The sequence below is a fragment of the Aedes aegypti genome, chromosome 3, assembly GCF_002204515.2.
Source record: "Aedes aegypti strain LVP_AGWG chromosome 3, AaegL5.0 Primary Assembly, whole genome shotgun sequence".
NCBI classification, from domain to species: Eukaryota; Metazoa; Arthropoda; class Insecta; order Diptera; family Culicidae; genus Aedes; species Aedes aegypti.
This window is the reverse complement of record NC_035109.1, coordinates 140,798,574-140,815,823: the sequence shown is the minus strand read 5'-3', so window position 1 is coordinate 140,815,823 and position 17,250 is coordinate 140,798,574. Positions and strand designations below refer to the sequence as shown.

At 43.8% G+C, this 17,250-nt stretch overlaps 1 protein-coding gene across 11 annotated transcripts in view; it reads right to left on the bottom strand.

Annotated features, from left to right (window-relative positions):
- Positions 1-17,250, bottom strand: part of LOC5567575 (uncharacterized protein ZK1073.1) — a 260,885-nt gene that overhangs the window by 124,308 nt on the left and 119,327 nt on the right. The gene's annotated exons all lie outside the window — the stretch shown is intronic.

The following is a 17,250-nucleotide window of genomic DNA, read 5'->3' as shown; positions in this document are numbered from 1 at the left end:
AATATTTTAAACGTTCATAACTTTTCGCTGGCTTAATGAAATTTCTTGATTAGCACCTCAATCGAAAGATAAGACATCAAAGCTTCATGTCGTTTACTTACTGAATCCCACATACCTGTCTAAATAGTTTAATAACTGTTTTAAAATAGAACGTTGATTTCAAGCAAATGTATAAATAGGGGTGGCTAGAGAAAATTTGACGTCATTTGCTTTTCACTCTCCGATTGGCTCACATCACAGCAGGCGACAGATCGGCTTGCTCTGACCGGGCGTGCTTCTCAGGCACAGACATCGACAGCGATGGACCTCCCGTTTGTCGTGGTTCGCTCAAATCAAACTGTCGAGCGAGCGAGAGAAGATGCCATCTGAAGCTAAAGCCATCACCGCTGCCGCTGCCTAGAAGAAGAAGAGAAAGCAGTCCACAGGTGAACTTGCGGTCGAACTGTGAACACGGTCGGGCGAGTCATTCTCGCTTTGTGGTTCACCGCTTGTTTGCGTTCACCCAGCCATCGTCATCGCCGCCGCAAATTTCATCGGCCGAGAAGTTGTTGACCCGCGCTTCAAAATTTCGACTCGTGATGAAATCATCATTGGTGGTCAAAAAGCAATCCCGTTAGGAGCAAATACCAGAAGCCCCCTGAGTTTTGCTAATCCGAGCAGTGTTATTTATCCGTAACAACATCGAAGCTAACAAAGCCATCGGTTCTTTTCAGAGCCATCAAATTTGTGGAAAAGAGTTAAAAGAGAAATATTTCCGACTTTATTTATAACTTCTAATATTCCTAAATCAATTTCACGGCTTCATACAAAATTTCATTTGTCATGAATAATTTATGACTCAACCATTTTAGATTGTACTCGCGGATGCTGCTGCAGTGCCGTCGGGGTGAGTGCTCAACATTTCACAACGATTGTAAAATAGAGTGGCTTTTCCAACAACGCCTTTTATGTTCCATATTTTATGGGAACACTTTGATTAGGAAAATTATCCCGTGTAACAAAATTGCGACGTATTTAGAATGCTTTTGATAAGACATTCTCATTGAACAATTGTAATAATTTTGGCACCCATGGATCCGAAATTTACCGTCATAATAAAGAAAACTTTTGATTATCAATAGCTCGTATTGAATATATAGGGAATGCCAATCATTCCAACAATTCATGTTCGACCAATTTCTCACGTATTAGTATTCTCCACAATTTTCAAGTAATTCCAAGCCCAACACATTATTAGCACATACCCATTTCCCAGATTGGTCGATCAGAAAGCGAAGAGCACAAAAGGGAGGAGCATCATCTGCTATTCCAAGGTTATAAAACATGCTGCCTTCGTTGGATTCAGTTTCATTCCATTTCCGCTTTCGAGCTGGTAAGAGCTCTTGCTTAGCGAGAAGTACCTCGCTGCTAGAAGCCTGCTGAGCTGTTAATCCAGAATCTGGTTTGTGAAATCGCTCAAGATTTCAAAATTGAGCGACGTTTCCAGATTTCAACTAAATCCCTGTGATCCGCTACCCTGTTGCTGTTGTGCACCCATGAAATATTTAGCTGGTTTGTCGAATAAACTGAGAACTTATTCACATCTTCTTCTTCTTCTTGGCATTAACGTCCTCACTGGGACAGAGCCTGCTTCTCAGCTTAGTGTTCTTATGACACTTCCACAGTTATTAACTGAGAGCTTTCTTTGCCAAAGTTTCCATTTTTGCATTCGTATATCGTGTGGCAGGTACGATTATACTCTATGCCCAGGGAAGTCAAGAAAATTTCCATAACGAAAAGATCCTGAACCGACCGGGAATCGAACCCAGACACCTTCAGCATGGCTTTGCTTTGTAGCCGCGGACTCTAACCACTCTTCTAAGGATTTGAAACTTTTTCAATTTTCCATACAAAATGACCAACTTTGGTAAGTTAGATCTCAGTTATTTATGGAAATATATTCGAATAAAACTTTCACAGAACATCAGATGTAACTTGAGTTTTAACATATATTTTTGAATAATTTTTCCAATCACACTAAACTGTAATTTTCGACTAACAATTCAAAACTTTTTATCTTAAAATCTGATAGCCTTACACAAAAACTGTCTTCAGCAAACTTATTCATCTCGTCAAAATCTACAACTTTGCTGGAGATACCATGAAGCTATTCCTTCAATATGTTTAGTTATGTCAATTATAAAAAATCGTCAAAAAATTCACTTTAGTCAAACCGTTACTGCTTTTCAACGTGTGATTGGAAAAATCACTCAATAATATATGTTAAAATATAAGTTATGTCTGATATTTTGTGAAAATTTCATTCAAATCGGTCCATAAATAACTGTTGGTCATTTTGCATGAAAAATCAAAAGAGTTGCAGTTTTTTTTTCTCAGCGAAGAATCACACCATCAACGAAAATAGCGCGAAAGCAATAACCAATCGCGTGCGAGTAACGAACGGAGTGACGAAACAACCAAGCGAGAACCCCACCACTTGCCATCGGTGAACGGAGCTCGAGCAAATAAAACCACTGGTTGTTCTGCTCCCAGCTCATTCACAAATCGAACGGCATAACGAACGGATCAAGCAGCGGAGCAGCAAAGAAGAGCGCGTGAAAGCCACAGCAGTGTGCGAGTAGCGAACGGATCCAGAGAGCAACGAAGTGAAAGCAACAACTGAAAATCATTCAGTGGACGGATTAGTAGTCAGCGCCAACCGGCGACCTGTTGGAAACTAACGCTAGCGAAATATACACCATCTGCCTCTCCTTACCATTCATATTCTTGTACTTGATGAATTCAATGAAATGGTTTGGTTTGGCGATGGAGCAAAGAGTTATTTAGGATGCTTTTACTTGACAAAGAGTTGTTGATAAATATTCCAATCAAAAAGAGTTGTTTTGAAAAAGTTCACTTTTAGCAGAATTTTCTTCGGAAAATTTCTGCTTTACCAAAGAGTTGTTAATGAAATTCCTGCAGCAAAGGGTCGAGTTTCTCCCCACGAATATTTCCGGCCAGGACCAGTCATGGAGGACAATCCATCCCGAGCATCACGGTCCCCGCTTCCAAAATTCTCGAGTACAGAAATTGGAAAATGTATTGAAACTGCGACAGATTTCAAATACTGTTCAATAAACTGTTTCTTGACCAATTGTAATAAGCAACTATTGATCTGAATTGATTTTTCTACATGTTGTCTATTGCGTTAATCTGAGAAATAGGCTATATGAAATTGATCTTGGCAAGGGATGTACAAGATGAGCATTATGCTGTTATGGCATCCCGACGGCACTGCAGCAGCGTTCTCGGAACATGCTACGAGATGAATTAAGAGACTATAGCTAGTATGTGGTAAGCACATTAAGAAATATTACCAGCTATACTGTGTTTATCACGAGAAGTTCTTACTAGCTCGAAAGTGTAAATGAAATGAACCGAATCCTGTTGTTGTTACAGAGGGATTTTAATCCGAAGGTCATTCGTCCCTTAAATGAACCGAATCTGTCGAAGATAGTATGTTTTACATAATTTGAATTGCAGACGATGCTCCTCCCTTTCGTATTCTTCGCCTTCTTCTGATTGACCAATCTAGGATAAGATACATGAAGTTGATGTCTTGGTTAGGGATTTACATATCTTGGAAAATTCACATGCGCGTTCGTATGGACAGTAGCATTATTTTAACAGCTTACAATAAATTAAAATCACGCATGTTTTGGTTTCGTGCATATTTTAAATATTTCTGATCAATGTTCAATGTGTTCTGATTTATATACTATGACATTTGCAATAGACTAACCTGTAGAAAAATTTCAGATCAATAGTTGCTCATTACAATTGGTCAGGAAACCAGTTTATTGAACAGTATTTAATTTTAATACATTTTCCAATTCCCATACTCGTTTTGGATTTAGGAAGTGTTCCCCCTTATATGATAAATCAACGATGCTGTTGGAAATACCATACAATGCCGAGTAGTATGATGTTATTACGGTCCGACGGTGCTGCAGTGGTAAATTCTAAAATTCTTGTAATTATGTGGGGTAAATTATGTGAACCAAATTATAGTATACCGCGATATTTATATCATTATAGATAAATCAGTAAATATCATCCAATAAACCCTTTTATGAACGTATGTTGGCCCTGAAAAGGGCCGATTGAGCTTGGATGCTGTGACCACGAGTCGAAATTTAGAAGCGCGGATCGGTCAACCTAGAAATCTTGAGCGATTTCACAAACCAGATGCTGGATTGGCAGCTTGAAGATTAACAGCTCAGCAGATTTCTAGCAGCGAGGTACTTCTCGCTGAGCAAGTTCGGAGGAGCTCTTACCAGCTCGAAAGCGGAATTGGAATGAAACTGAATCCGACGAAGGAAGCATGTTTTATAGCCTCAGAATAGCAGATGATGCTCCTCCCTTTTGTGCTCTTCGCTTTCTGATCGACCAATCTGGGAAATGGGTATGTGCCAATAATGTATTGGGCTTGGAATTACTTGAAAATTGTGGAGAATGCTAATGCGTGAGAAATTGGTCGAAAATGAATTGCTGGAAGGGTTGATATTAACTAAATATTCAATACGAGCTATTGATAATCAATAGTTTTCTTTATTATGAGGGTAAATTTCTGATCCATGGGTGCCAAAATTATTACAATTGTTCAATGAGAATGTCTTTTCAAAAGCATTCTAAATATGTCGCAATTTTGTTACATGTGATAATTTTAATAATCAAAGTGTTCCCTTAAAATATGGAACATCAAAGACGCTGTTGGAAATGCCACTCTATTTTACAATTGTTGTGGAATGTTTGAGCACTCACCTCGAAGGCACTGCAGCAGCGTCCGCGATTACAGTCTCAAAATGTTTATTCATAAATTATTCATGACAAATGAAATTTTGTATGAAGCTGTGAAATTGATTTAGGAATATTAGAAGTCATATATAAAGTCGGAAATATTTCTCTTTTAACTCTTTTCCACTAATTTGATGGCCCTGAAAAGGGCCGATGGTTTTGTTAGCTTTGATGCTCGTACAGATAAATAACACTGCGGGATGTTATCAGTTGATTGCCATGGTCAAACGGGGAATCCTCAACTCAAATGTATAAATTTGAGCAAGTTATTTGCTTATACGACGAACCGAAAGGTTCGTGGCGTGGATGGCGCACAACAGTAACAGGTAGTGGATCACCGGGCTTTTGTCGAAATCTGACGATGGCGGCGATGACGATGGCTGGGTGAACGCAAACAAGCGGTGAAGCACAAAGCGAGAATGACTTGCCCGACCGCGTTCACAGTTCGACCGCAAATTTTCCTGTGGACTGCTTCCTCTTCTTCTTCTTCTAGGCGGCGGCAGCGGTGATGACTTTGGCTTCGGACGGCATCTTCTCTCGCTCGCTCGACAGTTTGATTTGAGCGAAGCAAGACAAACGGGGAGGTCCTTCGCTATCGATGTCTGTGCCTGAGAAGCACGCCCGGTCAGAGCCAGACGATCTATTGCCTGCTGGGATGCGATCCAAGCGGAGAATGGAAAGCAAATAACGTCAAATTTTCTCTAGCACCCCTATTTATAAATTTGCTTGAAATCAACGTTCTCTTTTAAAACAGTAATTAAACTATTTGGACAGGTATGTAGGATTCAGTAAGTAAACGACATGACCCTTTTATGTCTTGTCTTTCAATTGAGGTGCCATTCAAGGAATTTCGTTAAACCAGCTAACAGTTATAAGAGTTCAAAATATTTCATGCCACTGTAAGGCTCTTGGTTTTGAAATTCCAATTTCACTCCTGTATAGAGAATTTTTATTTTACTTTCAAACTGTGCGGCATAATCAAATGCAAACGCATTCAGTTCCCGATGGTTAGTGCCTGTGCTTTTACTGTTCATAAGTCGTAAGGTGGAACTTTCCCCGAGGTCGTGTACGACTATGACAAAAGCCAGGATCAGCAATTGGTATATGTTGGTTTGTCGCGGGTTACTTCATTGCAAGGACTATTTTTGACAAACTCTACTTTTTTCAAGTTCCATCACGCCAAAGGCAGCAATTCTCCCAAGAGGGTTGACTTAAGGAATGAGCTGCAGCGCTTAGGCAATCATCGATTAGTGACGCTTTGAGACGAACTGCGTAAAATACTAGATCATAGCGTCCAAGCCGGCATATTGATGAGTATCAATGTACAGAGCCTAAATGCTCATGCAATGGATATTGCTACAGACCAAAGCACTGGACCGATTCTATCGATTCTTACGATCGAAGCACCCGAGCTATCAAACATCTAATCTACTGGAGGAGTTTGGCGAACTACAGCTGGAGCCAGAAACCGATCACCCAACCAAGCAACACAAGGAAGCAACGATCAAACAAATTCAATCATCTGGCATTATTCCTGGAACACCAAACACTGGTTCTCGGAACCACAGAACGACAAATGGTTCTTTTCAGGACTACCAAAATGAGTCCAAAAAGAGTTAACTTCTGAAAACTTCATCCGATCAATAACAACACAAAACTAGTACACTTACAAATTCATACACATGACAAATCAAATTATTAATCATCGTAGTTCTACGTCAACCCCGCGGTAATGTAATAGACATTACCCACCCCAAATTTTTTTCACAAGAAGTTGATCTTAAACATAACAAATGCATTTCTCAAGGATAAAATCATGCATCCAGATTAAATGTTGAGATGCTGAATGTATTGCTGCTCTCAGATATGTTTAAGCACATCACCAGAGCGTTAATGATTAATCATAACATTGATCATGGCTAATCTATCTTCTATCTATCTATCTATCTATCTATCTATCTATCTATCTATCTATCTATCTATCTATCTATCTATCTATCTATCTATCTATCTATCTATCTATCTATCTATCTATCTATCTATCTATCTATCTATCTATCTATCTATCTATCTATCTATCTATCTATCTATCTATCTATCTATCTATCTATCTATCTATCTATCTATCTATCTATCTATCTATCTATCTATCTATCTATCTATCTATCTATCTATCTATCTATCTATCTATCTATCTATCTATCTATCTATCTATCTATCTATCTATCTATCTATCTATCTATCTATCTATCTATCTATCTATCTAATCTATCTATCTATCTATTCTATCTATCTATCTATCTATCTATCTATCTATACTATCTATCTATCTATCTATCTATCTATCTATCTATCTATCTATCTATCTATCTATCTATCTATCTTATCTATCTATTTTATCTATCTATCTATCTATCTATCTATCTACTATCTATCTATCTATCTATCTATCTATCTATCTATCTTATCTATCTATCTATCTATCTATCTATCTATCTATCTATCTATCTATCTATCTATCTATCTATCTATCTATCTATCTATTATCTATCTATCTTTTTTTTTTTTTTTATAGTAGGGTTCAAAAAAGCTTCAAAAGCCTGGCCTGTTGTGTGTTGGCACGGTGTGGGACTCACGTTAGGCGTGCTTTAACCACTAAAAAACTTTCCCTACTGCTCCTGTGCCTCGATCTCCCCCGGAACTACATCAGGCAACTTCATCGGGGGAGGGCTGTGCTCATGCACTTCTTCAATCTCAGCCTCTAACTGTTCTGCTAGTTCGCTGTTGGAGCGTTTTGCCCAATTGGCGGTTGAACATCTCGCCAGGACTTTGGACAGCTTTCTGTGCGACGACGCATACTTCCCTTGGGCTGGCCTCGCGTCAGAGCTCTGTTGATCTTCTACTGGACGCTCATGTGCACTTCGTTGCTCTACGACGACTTGTTCTCCGCTGCTGCTGTTCGAGCTCTCCTTGTTGACCAGTTGGATGCCGAGGTCGGTCCAGCGATTCCGGTTGGAGGATGACTTCCGGTTCACTGGCGCCCAGACGAGCCAAAACTGGTTTGTGACGATCGATGCTACTCGGCTTAGTCCCCGACGGTGGAGCTAGCCTACTCCGGCTACGCGCTTCTTCATGATTCGATACAGGCCGGTGGAGTGCCGAAGTCGGTCCAGCGATTCCGGTTGGAGGATGGCTTCCGGTTCGCTGGCGCTCCGACGACTCAAGCCGGTGATACGCTACGTACTACTCAGAGTAGTCCCCGGCGGTGGATCTATCCTACTCCGACGAAGATTTCCCCGGCGGCGGAAGATCTCCCGAACCGATGCTATCCGGGCAGATGCCGAGGTCGGTCCTGAGATTCCGGTGGAGGGAAGCTTCCGGTTCACAGGCGCCCCGACGATCATTTGCCGGTGCAACAACGCGATCTACTCAACTAGTCCCCGGCGGTGGACTTAGCCTACTCCGAAGCTGGCCGGGCAGATGCCGAGGTCGGTCCTGCGATTCCGGTGGAGGGAAACTTCCGGTTCACAGGCGCCCCGACGACCATTTGCCGGTGCTATTTCGCGAATTACTCAGCTGGACCCCGGCGGTGGACTCAGCCTACTCCGACTCGACGTTGGTCGGCCAAGTGCCAGGGTCGGTTCTGCAATTCCGGTTGGAGGATGGCTTCCGGTTTGCAGGCGCCCCGACGACTATTAACCGATACTACGCTACGCCCGCTCTACTCGGTCTAGTCCCCGACGGAGGATCTAGCCTACTCCGATCGTGACCCGGAGCTCTCTGGTCTTCACGCCATCTCCTTTGCAGCAACGACATAATCGCCGTTATTCCCCTGTTCAACGCATTCCAGGTGCTTTCATGCTGGCACATGTTCTGCACGATGTTGTCCGGATTTAGAACGCTTGCGGTTTCAGGCATCATCTCGCTTCGTATATCCCTGAATCGAGGGCAGTCGAATATAACGTGCTCCGGTGTCTCCTCGATATTTGGACAGGCCGGACAATGTGGAGATTCTGCGTGTCCGAATCTGTGCAGATATTCCCGGAAGCATCCATGGCCTGACAGAAACTGGGTCAGGAAGAAGTTAACTTCTCCATGTTTTCTGGTCGTCCACACCGACACGTTAGGAATGAGCCTGTGGGTCCACCTTCCTTTCTCCGAGTTATCCCACTCCTGCTGCCACCTGGCCATTGTGTCCAACCTAATGGTATTCCTCACATTCCGTGTGTCCCTTTGCTGGTAACATGCGATGTCTTCAGCCAGAGTGATGCAGATGGGGATCATTCCGGCGATAACGCACACTGCCTCCGATGATATAGTGCGGTAGGCACTCGCAACCCGTATAGCCATGAGCCGGAACGTACCTGCCAGCTTATCTCGGTTACGTTTGGTTCCCAACGCTGCAGCCCAAGCCGGGACTCCATACCTCAGTATAGACGATGATACGGTCGCTAGAAGACGCCTCGTGCTGCTTCTTGGTCCTCCAATGTTGGGCATGATCCTGGCTACGGTGTTAGCAGCTTTCGCTGCCTTTTTCGCAGGCATAGTCTACGTGGCTGTTGAAGTTTAGCCTGTCGTCGACCATTACTCCGAGATGCTTTAGAGAGCGCTTCGATGGGATTGCGTGCCCTCCGACGTTGATTTTCCAACTGCTGTACCGCCTTGCAGTTGCTGACCAGCACCACCTCCGTTTTATGATGAGCCAACTGCAGCTTGACTCCAGTCATCCACGATTCGATGGTGTCTAGCGATTCCGCCGTCAGCATCTCCACCTCCTCCGCAGTCTCACCAGTTATCGCAAGAACGACGTCGTCTGCGAACCCGACGATCTCGACTCCATTCGGCAGTGACAAGGTTAGCACTCCATCGTACATCATGTTCCACAATGTTGGACCAAGTATGGATCCTTGTGGAACTCCCGCCGTGACTTCAATTGACATCCGTCCCTGGTTCGTGTCGTAGACCAGTACCCGGTTCTGGAAGTAACTTTGCAGAACTTTACACAGATATCCGGGAACCCGCATTCTGTGTAGGGCTGCGGCAATAGCCTCCCAACTGGCACTGTTGAACGCGTTCTTGACGTCTATTGTTACCACTGCGCAGTATCGATTGCCTCTCCTCTTCTGCTTGGCCGCTTTCTCCGCGCACGCGATGACTGCCCGAACAGCATCCACCGTCGAAGTCTTTTTACGGAATCCGAACTGCCTTTTCGACAATCCGTTCTCGCCTTCCGTGTAGATCGTCAGCCTGCCGAGGATGACCTTCTCCAAAAAGTTTGCCAAGAGTATCCAGCAAGCATATTGGTCTATAGGAAGCAGGATCTCCTGGCGGTTTTCCCGGTTTTGGCAGTAACACCAGCTTCTGCACCTTCCATCTGTCTGGGAAGCAGCCTTCCGCTAGACACTTCTGCAACGCTGTCCTGAATATGTCTGGGAACGCCAAGATTGCTGCCCTTAGCGCAACATTAGGGATACCATCTGGTCCGGGAGCTTTGTTCAGCTTCAATCCTTTCGCAACCGTTATCAGCTCGGCGTTAGACACTTGTATACCGGCATTTTCCTCATCTACGTCAGCGTACGGTGTGGGCGGCCACGCTGTTGGAGCATGCGTAGGAAAGAGACCGTTCACTATCGCCTTCAGTTTGTCGGGACACATTTCAGCTGGGGTAACTGGGCCCTTGATCTTCGCCATCACTACTCGATAGGCGTTGCCCCAGGGATTTGCGTCAGCTTCCCGGCACAACTCCTTGTAGCAGTTCGTTTTACTCGTCGATATTTCCCGTTTGAAGGCGGCTCTGGCCAGTCGGTAGGTCACTTTACGCTCTTCCATGCTGGCTTCGGATCTAGCTCTCTGCACGCGTCTTCTGGCTCTTAAGCAGGCTGCGCGAAGGGTGCTGAGTCTGTCGTTCCACCAGTATGCAGGACGCCGTTGATTTCTTGGCTCCAATTTTCTCGGCATAGTTGCGTCACACGCTCTCGCCAACGCTTCTGTCAGCTCTCCTGCATCCATGTTTGGAGCGTCGCTTACTGCTCGGAGTGCTTCGACGAAAAGATCCTTATCGAAATGCTTCGTCTTCCACCTTCGTTCTCCATTCCTCCTCTGCCATACTGCACAACTTCTCTGGCCAACGCAGTAGTGGATCGCTTGATGGTCACTGTGGGTGTATTCTTCGCTAACTCTCCAGTTCATATTGGTGACCAGTGACGGGCTGCAGAAGGTCACGTCGATGATGGACTCCCTACCGTCTTTGCGAAATGTGCTAGCGAGACCGTCGTTGCACAGCCTTACGTCGAGCTTCGCTAGAGCTTCCAGCAAACTGTATCCTCTCGCGTTGGTCAGTCTGCTACCCCACTCCACGGCCCAAGCATTGAAGTCTCCTGCTATTATTACCGGCGTTCGACCGATCAGCTTGTCGGTTAGCACATCCAACATCTGGGTGTACTGCTCCAGTGTCCATCTCGGGGGGGCGTAACAGCTACACACGAAGATTCCGTTAATTTTAACGATCACGAAGCCCTCGTATGAGCGTTCGACAACTTCTTGGATAGGGAATCGGCCCATTACTTGAATCGCCGTCGTCTCTGCTCTGTCTGCTACCCAATTGCCGTTATCGGGAGGAACCCGATACGGTTCTGCAATGATCGCAATGTCGCACTTTGTTTCTGTTGTCGACTGCCACAAACAGTTGTTGTGCGGCGTCGCAATGGTGAACCTCCTGCGTTATCTCCATCATCATTACTGCCCTGCCTTCGCCTTCTGATATTTGGGGCACTTGAAGCCACCCGTCGTATGGGCGTTACCTTCCTCCACCTTACACAGCATGCACCTAGGTGACTTCAGGCAGTCCCTGCCAACGTGACCTTTTTCACCACATTTCCTGCAGTGTTCGGACCTGTCCGGGCCTTTGCAGTTTATTGCCCGGTGGCCGAAATCCATGCATTTGAAGCATCTCTCCACCGGATTTGTCTCCCGAGGGATCAGTTTCAGCGGGCAAACCGACCATCCCACCTTGATCTTACCAGCCTCGACGAGTTTTTTGGCTGCTGCGACTGGTAATCGGATCGTCGCTATTTGCATACCTCCGTAAGCTCTCCTCAGCCGGATGGACTGTGGTGCTTCTTCCAGGTTGCATTGAGATAGCAGTGCACCCCTCACGTCGTCTTCTGTTGTGATCTCGTCCAGTTCTCTACATTCGATCACTGCCTCCTGGGATAAGGCTCTCACGCTTGCCTCGTTGCCCAGCGACTTCGCGACGAGCTCTCGGCAGGCCGAACTCTTGATCGACGGATCTTTTTTAAGCTCAAAGAGCATGTCACCTTTCTGGGTGCGCCTGGTTCTCACCACGTTTTCACCCAGCTCCTTAAGCTCTGGGTCCTCCCTCACTCTCCTGAGAATCGCCGCGTAGCTTGTCTTATCGTTTGCCTCAATGACAAGAGCATCGCCCCTAAACCTCTCGCGAGGTGACCGTTGCTTTTCTTTCTTCTTCGGTTCCTTTTTTTTGCCGCTTCCTCTCCTTACGAGCTGTATTCTTCTCCTTTTGACCTTTCACGGTGCGCCATCCACTGCCGTTCTGCTCACTGACGCACTCATTGCCGCTTCTCTGCTTTTTGGGATCTTCCTCCTCTCCTGGTGTATCCCTCGTTCTTTTTTCCGTGCGGGTGGTCGGATTGCTCCTAGGCGTCTCCTGTTCAACGGCTGTTGCATTCACCGAAGTTAATGCTTTTTCGGCTTTTTCCGCTCTACTCCGCAATTCCTTCTGCCCGCGTTCTGCGGCTGTAACGGCAGACTTGATGCTCGTGACCAGCTGCTTGATTCTGAGGTGGACGTTGTTTTTCGTCTTGACGAACTCATAGAGTTCATTGACCTTCCTCTTTACTTCCGACAGCTCCGACTTATCATGCTGCCGGTCGTCTTGAGCGGTGCTACTCCCCGACTTTGGTGTGAGCACTTGACTCGGGAAGCCTGCATCCCGCTGGTTTCCCGGTAGCTCACTCGGTGTGCTGCATCTGCTAGTGCTGGCTGCTACCGTCTGTGGTATCACTGGCGATCTCTGCATCTTTCCGCTCCTTGCGAATACTATCGCGTCTTCGTTCCCTCCACTAGATTCTCCATCCAAATCGATTATTTGCTCCATTCGATTGGGTCCCCCCTTCGAGCCGCTATCTCTACTCGTTGTAAATAGTCGCCTCTCGTGATCCCATGGTTGTCTATGCAAGCAGGGAGGCCATGCTAGGGTTGACACAATCCTTCATGGGGGTTGTGTTCAGAGCCGGATCGGCGTAAGTCAGGAATGTTACATCTGAGCCTACTACTCACCGAGGTTGGTGACGAGTTTCGAACGTACACGAAGGCCTGCCAAGGTTTTATCAGGACGGAGGCAGTTTCCTCATAGTCCTATTCGCCGTTTCAAGTTGGTGTCACCCTTCCTTACTCAGGGAACAGTAGAGTACGCTGCCAGCCCACGACTGTTAGTCGACGTATCCAATCCGTAATCCGTGTCCTGTCCGTTGTTCTGCGTTGTGACCAGTATACCATAATCAGGATTTTACTGGCATCCATCCTGATGTGCCGGTTGGCACTCCAGAGGGCTAAGGTACTTTGAAAGCGGTACCAGGTCGCTTGTTCAGGGTTACTTGCAGATATGTGGTTTTTTGTAGAGATTCACCAGAGCCCACTGATGAAACCCCGCCACATCCTAGGTAGACCATGCTTGAGCCCCTGGTCAGATGGACCAGACGCTCGGTCACCTCCCGAAGGAAGTACTAAAGGTGGTATTCCATACGGCTGTATGTACGAGTTTCGCTTGGAAAGGGTAAAAATCCCAAGCTCCCACCTGGCACCTCCTCACTCTAGCTGATGTCAGAAGGACAACAGTGCCCAGGTTGCACTACCAGCAAAGTACGCAACCCTTTGCTGGCGGTCTTTGTCATCGTTAGACCCGTGGAAGCGTGAGGTAGGGGCTTGTGAGGACCAGAGCTATGTTGGACGCTCCTTCCTGGTTGTCGACTCACCATTTTGCAACCCATCTATCTATCTATCTATCTATCTATCTATCTATCTATCTATCTATCTATCTATCTATCTATCTATCTATCTATCTACATAAATTTAATTAAAATGGTGTTTGTATGTCACGAAATGGCTTGGTAACGGTTCAACGAATTTTCACAATTCTTTTACTGTCGCATTCGCCTAGGGTTCCGACGTGTTGGTGCGTAAAAAGTTTAGGAAAGTCTTCGAAAAAGTCGAGAAAACGAGGGAAAACTAATTTGTCATTTTGTATGGGAGTTCGCATATCATTTTTCAACAGCCTACTTGATGGCAAGACGAAGTTTGTCAGAACCACTAGTGACTAATAATTATGATTAATCAATTACCAATTTTAAAACCAGACAAAAATCCTACAGAAGCTCCTAGCTATCGTCCAATCTGTTTGCTTTCCTCCATCAGTAAACTTTTTGAATAGGTCATTTTGAACAGAATGATGGTCCACATCAACGAAAATTCAATTTTTCCACTCACCAACTTTTACGTGTAATAAATTTGATTCGTTCCAACAAATCTGAAGGCTAATCTACTGGTCTTGCTTTTCTAGACATAGAAAAAGTATTTGACAGTGTTTGGCATGAAGGCTTGATTGTAAAATTGAAAAACTTTAATTCTCTAACATATATCGTTAGAATAATTCAAGTTATTAAGTTATCTGCTAAATCGTACACCTCAGGTTAAATATCAGATCTCCAGGTCTGAAAGACTTCTTGTAAGGCCAGGTTCTAATTCATACTCTTCATTTAGACCAATATGGTTTAATTTCGCTATGATCAGCACAAAATTTAAATACAGTCTTGTAGTTGTTAATTAATTTACAAAATATGTAAAATTTTATCCTACTGTAACAACAAACACTTAACACTGTGAATGAAAAAGAAGGTACATGAAAGTTCCATAATAACCCCCTTTGGGCATAGCGTGACGATAGTCGTCACGACAAGGGCATGCCGACACTGAGCAGCACTGGGTGGCAAAAACAGATTTTCCCGCGCTCCAGTTTTCCACTCTCGCTCTCTCGTCGTTGGTAAGACTCTCTCGCGCGCGGCCAGTTTCACTTTCAGCAAAATGTGGGATCGGCTGGAGGATGGGAAGTCATTATCCTACAGGACAGCTCGGAAGGAATGGGCCGTTCGTGTGTGAGTGAAAGCTGCGTTGTCTGGAGCAAGGAATGCGAGAAAAACACGCAACTTGTAGGGGGGCCTGGGGTAACAAATAGTGATCAATTTGCCTCCGGATTACGGTACCAAATAGACCAATTTCATGTTTCTTCTAAACTGGACAATTTGGGTATTAAAAATTATCATTTTGAAAAAGCAGCTCAGATCTGATCGAACACGATCGTTTTAAGGGTATTGGCTACCTTGAAACAAACGAATATTTGATACTTCCTAGGCTCGAAGTCACTAGTCTTGTTTTATAGATGGCCACTATCCTCCAAATGATATTCTACGACCTTGTCAGATTCAGCTTAGCGTTAGCGTTAGCGTAGTTACGATATACTTCGTAGATTGGATACTAGCAACATTCATGTTTCTTTTTAATAATCTCATCCTGACTACTTTCAGGAACAAGGCAGGGGGAGTATACCTTGTTCAAATCATAAACAAGAATACTAAAAGCATGAATATCACTATTCCCGGCCACGCCCATCTTTACCGTACCTTGAGATAGGGGAAGGAAATGTTGATGTAGCACTTACTTAATGAGAGGCCACCGACTCAGCGACACCCTCATAAGTGCTACGGAGTTGGAGGTTGGGGAAGGTATATTGTCAGGATTCGCCTAGAAAGCTGGCGATAGACCATAAATATTTGTTGTTTAAGCGTTTTCAAATTAATCTTTTGAATGCCGGCAATCAAAAGAGAAAATCTACGACCTTGTCAGATTCAGCTTTTGCAAAAAAATGCAATTTAACACCTAAATTGCGATGGTTAAGAAGAAAAATAAAATTGTTCGATTCTAAGGAGGTCCCTCAAAAAACTGAAACAATATTCATGGTCAAACATGGTCTTAGTGACTAATGTAGTTCTCACATGACGTTCGTAGTCGAAACTATAAATCAAGTTGCATTGAAGTAAGATTTATACTAATAAGTTGGGTAAAAGTTGATTGAAAAGAAAATTGGATCCAACTTGACCCAGTGACCCACCGGACTACCTTCGGGCCGGTGGACATTTCCAAAATTACAATGATGATTTGAAGTCTACCTCTATACGATTTCGTTCGAACTAAAACGAAGGCAATCCAACAAGAGATTCCGAAAAGGCAGCAGTATGAACTTTTTTCTATTTGCTGGGCGGATACGGGTTAAGTATTGGTTAGGTTTCGAAAGCAGAATATGTTATTCACATTATTTCGAAATTCCAAAAATTCAACTTCAAAATCGGGTTGGTTCGGAGCGAAACGTAGAAACGATATTCCGAGATTCATCATTTTTTTTATACAATACTTGTATAAGTTTCCGAAATTTGAAAGGTATTTCCCGAACAGAAATACATTTTGCGTGTAAAGCCTGATTCGCTGCTGAAAAGTAATTTCTTGGCCTATCTTGATACATGGGAAATTCTTGCAAGGAATCGAATCGATCAAGAAATCGTTTTCTAAGCACCAAGCTTAACTCATTCATTAATCCTCCTAGTGCATTGTTGTCAGGTATTGCAGAAATGAGAACGAATTTGCTTTTGAAGTACCGTACAACGGGGTAACTTTGATAATGTGGGCAACTTTGATAGTTGGAGACCCACAACATATTAAACGAAATAACGAAGTTTATGTTAATCAGTTAAGAAAAACGAATGCAAAAGTTAAGATTATTAGTATGACACTTCATGTCAAAGCTATTTTCATTGGAATCAAGTGCATTTGAGGATTTAAATGCAAATATTTAAAATTTATAAGATCATAGCATTTTTGCAACGCTTACTAACAATCTGTTCTACGTAATCTAAGTCAGTAATGTTTTGTAATCTAAGTCAGTAATTTCCATATAGCGTTGAACGCCTAGAGGTATGCAACGCCCTATAAATGTTCCGTATTCATTCAATTCTGTTCGATTTATATTCCATTATCAAAGTTACCCCAAAACAGGAAACCGATTTTCGATTATATGATAAATTATATATCTTTTCAGAATAAATCTTTTGGCAATCTATCAAGTGCCATCGATAGCTAGGATGTCAGTACTTTTTTTAAGAATATAAATTGTAATTCTTTGAAACAGAATGCATAAATATTGTAGTTTTCTTCGAAAAAACTATCAAAAGTACCCCGTTTTACGGTACGCTAAAAGCAATCGAAGAAAAACATCCCTTCTTTGTCGGTCCATGATCGTCAATGAATTGAAAGTTGTAACAAGCTTGATGA